At 40.4% G+C, this 6,020-nt stretch overlaps 1 protein-coding gene across 1 annotated transcript in view; it reads right to left on the bottom strand.

Annotated features, from left to right (window-relative positions):
* ALDH9A1 (aldehyde dehydrogenase 9 family member A1) overlaps positions 1-6,020 on the bottom strand; it is a 99,086-nt gene that overhangs the window by 75,605 nt on the left and 17,461 nt on the right. The window lies entirely within an intron of this gene.

Here is a 6,020-nt window from a genome sequence, read left to right as displayed (position 1 = left end):
GATGACATGCATGTAGTATCAGTTGTATGAAGTAGTATCAGTAAAGTGCAGCACACCATTTTTCAAAATACAACCCTGCAAGATCTATGCAGTGCCTTCAAAGGGATTTCCCCAACTCCCTTCCACAGAGGCCAAGAAAACACACAAGTGCAAAATAGTCCCAGGAGATATGGAAACAGAAAATATAATGCAGTACAGTTGTCTACTATAAAGTGAAAAAAAAATAGGTGGATTTACCCACTCACGTGTTGCAAGTTGGGTTAGGAGCAGTAATTGTGTGCCAGCTGTTTGTAGACATGCAGGAGTCTCAGATGTTAGATTCTAATTGTCCTAAAGAAAAGTACAAGGAGAGCACATTGTAATACTGTTTAGATACTAACAAATGATGATTAAAAACACATTTTTCCCAAATACAAAGTGCATATAGATTACAGATGTGTTTCAAATAGAATCGCTCCATTTGTCCTCCGCCTGCACCAGGACTCCCCGTTTGTGACGTCACTTCTGAGACACTGGGGGTGCGGATGGTTTCCGCTGGTGTTCTTTTGGGTGCAGTCCAACTTGCCCTACACTTTTCACCATCAGCTTTGTCAGGCGTAGTCTCATGTGGCAAAAAGTTTGGCATGTAGGAAAGTCATAGGTGTTAAAGTATTTTTTTTTTTTTTTTTTTTTTTACTCATTGCTCCATGTTCTGTTTGCATCGCCCCTTTTCAGTATGTGTGTACCACTCTACTCCAAGGGAACTGAGCCCTCGGAATAATGGGCCTTGGAATTGGTGAACAGTTACCAAGGTGTAGTGTGCCAAAGGATTTCTTTATTCTATGTACACTAGTATTAAAATCAAAGGGGGAAGAAGACACTCTTGCTACTGTCTGTATGGGATTGGGTTGCTGGGGCTAATAACATGTAAACAAAAGAACCCTATGAAAAGAGCATAGGAGTTGAAAAGAACTCCTATTGTAGCACTCCCAATAATGTAATGAAATTATTAAAAGAATCAAACTTTATTAGTGTTGTATTAATAAAATAATAGTGGACTAACCAACAAAAATTCCTTATTTTATCACTTTGCAAGTTATACCTCAACACCACAGCATAGTGATGTAACAGTCTGTAGTATGTAATGTTAATAGAACAAGAAATTGTTCTCCTAAAGTCCTGTTTGTAGAGGGAGAAAGGGGGTGGCCCGGTATTAAAGGGTTTGCACCCCATTTGGCCATCCCCTGACCTCACCAGGGAGACAAGGGGTTAACTGGGCTGCGGTCCAGCAATGTGATTTAACCCTTGTTATAACATGTAAATGTATATTCCCCTGTCCCCATGCTTTATTGTGATATCTTGTTATATCAGTGTCTGCATCACACACTGGGATCCATCCGGGAGTGCAAGGGTTAATAGTTATTCAGTAATTATAGCCCTTTGTGTAATTTTCCCGCCTTTTCAGGCACCATTTTGCAGAGTCCCATAGGCCGCCATTAGAGCTCTATGCATTTCAATGGCGGATCTTGCTATTTTGGACCTGTTTCCCTCGAAGACCAGCAGATGGCGTTCGAGAGGAGGAGCGGCGGTTTCCCATTGTAAGTCAATGGGCTCATTGACTTCAATGGAGATTCCTCGACGGCGCTTTCCAGAAACGCGTTGGCTGCCGTCCAAACCGCAAAACGGATACTTTTTCTAAAAAAGAGCTTTGATCACTGTTAGTCAAGTTCAACGATAAGTGGCGTGGGATTGTACAGTTCTAGGGCACCCAGAAATAAAATTGTTTTTGCCCCATGTCCCTAGACCTTCCCCACTCGACCACCACCGGGTCCCCGTATCCTGGACCCCCGAGAAGGGTCGTGCCGAGAAAGCGGGTCGCGCCATAGGTTCCAATGGTGGCGACAGAAACAGCTCAGGAATTTGACTAGGTGTAAAAAGCTGAAAACCATGAATCCATACCTCCGGTTCCGGAGGGTCCTGAGGGCCAGGGTTTGGGGTACCTGTAGGTACTGCTCCGGCATGGCTGCAGAACCATCCTTGACCCTCTTGGACCAACCCGACGGAGTATGGACCCCCTTGAAAGTTCGGGAGTTTTCCCATAGACTCCAATGGCGGCCAATTTCCATTGACCGGCTATGGCGGAGAAACCCCATAGACTTCAACGACGGCGAGGCCCCATTGAAAGTCTGGCGGTGGATTCCCATAGCCGCCAAAGGCGGCGGTTCGCCATTGAAAGTCTATGGCGGCGGAGCCTGTTGTTTTCAATGGGGATTTAGTGAAAAAACGTGATTTAATTTACAGCGGAGATTTTTGTATTAAAATAGGAAACGGTTTAAGGCGACCCAATGTCTAGGACTTAAGTATTGTTCAAAGGATTTTGTCACCGTCACTGTTTACCTGAGGGCGGAGACGACTCAAACCAGAGCAGTCTGTAAGTGTCACATTTAACACCTTACAACAAAGAGTATCCTGCCAGAAATCCCATTTGGTAGACTGGCTGGCATTCCTGATGTAAATGTGGGGCTACAGAAATGAGACCCCAGGGTCCTAGTGCGCATGTCCTAACTAGCAGGGGGCATGGATTAAAATGTATTCCCACGTTAAAGATTGGATACAGGTAATTGTTGCCCAATCACCTGTACTTAATGTTAAGGATAGGGTCACAAAAGATATATAAACTGTGGTCAACCCTATATCCTTTGTCTTCTATACCATCTGAATTGTTACCTGATTGCTGGAGAATTGCTACATGATACTTCTCATTCCCCACCCCCAAGTAAGTGTACTTCTTGCCTGTTACTGTACTATATTGTGTGTTCACCTATTTAAGGAATAAATATACTTTATTATATCTAAGCCTCGTTCAGTTCAACCCAGTTATTTGGTGTATTATTATAGCCTGTCACAAAGCTCCCGTCACACTGTTGGACTAAATACTAGAGGTGCGCTACGCCGTTATGTTATACCATGGGACCCTGGAAGTCAGTGTGTCTATTAGTGGAGTCGACGGTGAATAAGTTGGGTCTCTTTGTGCTCCCCTTGAATATAGCGAGGGAGGGAAAAAAGATTAGTAATGTTCAGTTACACAGAAAGAAAGAAATCCCTGTTATGTCACACTTGAGAGAACACCCCTAATCGGGCTTAAAACTTAAATTTTATCAACATTTTAACTATGTGTAGTGGAGTAAACAAAAAAAATATGAACCACAATGAATAATTAAAACAAATTAAAATTGAAGAGAGGCGTCGGTGTGCGGAAAGCAGAACGCTAAAAATATTTAGGGTTTGAAAAAGCCGCTTTTTTGTGATTTAAACACTTGTAATCCCTCCTTGGTGTTCTGTGCAAGGTATACACCCACGCCCTTGGGGGGACCCCCCTTTTTTGCTAATGTTCAGTTACATTAGCAGTCAGCAGAGCTGTGTAGAAAAGTCTAACACAGAGTTTGGGGCGGATGCAAAATTTCACAGGTACACACAAGCACCACCGTCAGCTTATGATCTGGGTACATGTGAGTTCATGTGATATCCCTCGTATATATATCATTGCAGCATAAACTAACAAGATGAATGATGCAAGTCAGACCCAAACCATCTAATTAAGTCACATAGAAACCCAGGAACACACTAACAAATTAAAGTTTCACTAACAAAGATCAACTGTTCGTCATCATCCTCGTAAATATGCATATATCAAGGATGTTTATATACAGTATTTATAGTAAAATTGATATTTTCACCTTACAAGGTTAACTGGTGTTAAGATTTTGCAGCTACAGTGCAGTCTGTTATTTATAAATGCTACTGAAAAAGCAGCATATCTGCCACAATAATAGACTAATCTGACAACGCCACAGTACAAAGTAACTAGCTATAACAATAGCATTAATTTTTGTATTGGGAGATCACCTAAAGAGTTACACCATTTGATACTCTGGGTAATTTGGGCATAAACAATTACAACTTGCTCCACAAGGGGGTAACATATAGGTAATCTTTAGGCAGTGTATTTAACAATGCCATACCTGCTATATAAAAAGGTTTTGAATCACTTACATCATACTCTGTTAAAAGCAAACATCGCTTTATGGAAATAGGGAGTAGCGGCACCTAGTTCCTACTAGGACTTAGAGAAACTGCTCAGTCACTAAGTGGTGATTTTTGATAAAACGGTACTTTCATATTTAGTCCAACAGGACTTTAGGAGAACAATTTCTTGTTCTATCCTTACCATTACATCACTATGATATGGTGTTGAGAGGTATAACTTGCAAAAGTGATAAAATAAAAGGAATTGTTGTTAGTTCACTATTATTTTATTAATAATATTAATAACATTTGATTCTTTTAATCATTACATCATTGGGAGTGTTACAATAGGGGCCTTCTTTCAACTCCTATGCTCTTTTCATAGGGTCCTTTTGTTTACATGTACACTAGAACTTTTTCTGATCTCCACCTATCCTAGGTATAACACAGCTTTAAGAGTTGAGCAAGATTTCTCTGCATCTGTCTGATCTTAATGACCCAGTGATCATCACCTTGATAAAGGCTGAGTGATGCTGCTGAAACATCACTGGCTCGTTGATTTCTTCAGGATAATCCTCTTACAGAAGAACCAGCTTGTGACACCTCCTAGGATCTATTTCAATGGTGCCTGCATTCTGATCTTACGCTCAGACGAAAAAGGTCAGGTTTTAATCTTTGGAAGGACAATATGCATCCCGACATCTAGCAAAGGTTAACTTTAATGTAATGCAAGTTGTTAGTCATGTAAAACAAAATGATTGTAGACAAAGCCATTACAATGGCAAGCTTGCCTGGTCACTTGGCAGAGAAGCAGTTAACATACTTATGGGAATCAACATACATTTAAGTTTACACTGGGTTGCATATAAATGCACAATGCACGCAGGATTGATTTCTGGCTCCTGTCACTGCATACACATTAACCATTTATAGCAGCAGTTGGATTATTGTGGCGACCTCATCAATGCAAGAGGCATGAAGGTGCAGTAACAGAAAATGAGACTGCCATCCACTGGATCTGTATAATGCTGGTTTGTTAAAGGTCTAAAGTATTATCAACTTTGATCTTTCATCAAGACGACACTAAACAGAATGCTCCTATGCGTGATTTGGTGTAAGAAGAATTAATGTACACCCATATAAAAATAAAAATGGCAACGCTTTTGCAACCATCTGCACACTTTGTAAATGGAGGTCACAGCGCCTTATAGCAGAATGTAGTAAATGAAGTGGACAATGCAATAATTTCCTTTATTAAATAAACCCCCTACTACAATTGCTAGTTTCTGCCACCTTGGCACACACCAGCTGGAGAGCAGCCCGCACATTAAAAAAAAATGACAAGTGTTTGAAGCCAGCGGTGGGAAATTTGATCTATAGCAGGTACCAAGTGACTGGACAACCGTCAACAAAATGGTACGGTTTAACCAGATACCACTGGGTGGGCTCTTACCCTAAAGGGGTTGCATCTTTGCAGAAAGGCGTGTTTTAATAAATATCCTCAGCATTTTGTGACACGAGAACTATATAAAAACTGTCAGACAAAGTAGTTCCCAGCACTCAATGACAGAATAGTCTGACAAAGCAAAAATAAAGAGATTTAATATGAAAACCATCAGCACTATTTGATACACATTTAGGAGTAATGGTGTTTTTTTTTTTTAAAGAGAGATATGGTGGGGGTTGGGGAGAAAGTGTACACATAAAAAAGGCAAATAGAGGGGGGCACTCAAGACCCTGTGTAAACAATGTTAAATATAAAATCAAATCTTTAATGTAAAATAAAATAGGTGGTACTTTTTTTTTTTTTTACATATTAAACTAATGTTTGTCCACTATAAGTGACAAAACTAGATGGTCATAATGGCTACCTAATCACCCTTTAGGAGCAGGATGTCTCCATAAAACTAGAAATTATATGCATATAATGGATTAGTAACCGTTGGGGCTTAAAGCCTGTGTTGTAATGTACATAGACCAAATTAAATCAGACTTGAATACATTTGAGCAGAGAC

The sequence above is a fragment of the Ascaphus truei genome, chromosome 10, assembly GCF_040206685.1.
Source record: "Ascaphus truei isolate aAscTru1 chromosome 10, aAscTru1.hap1, whole genome shotgun sequence".
Taxonomy (NCBI): Eukaryota; Metazoa; Chordata; class Amphibia; order Anura; family Ascaphidae; genus Ascaphus; species Ascaphus truei.
The sequence above is the reverse complement of the archived record's forward strand: the minus strand, read 5'-3'. Positions and strand labels throughout refer to the sequence as shown.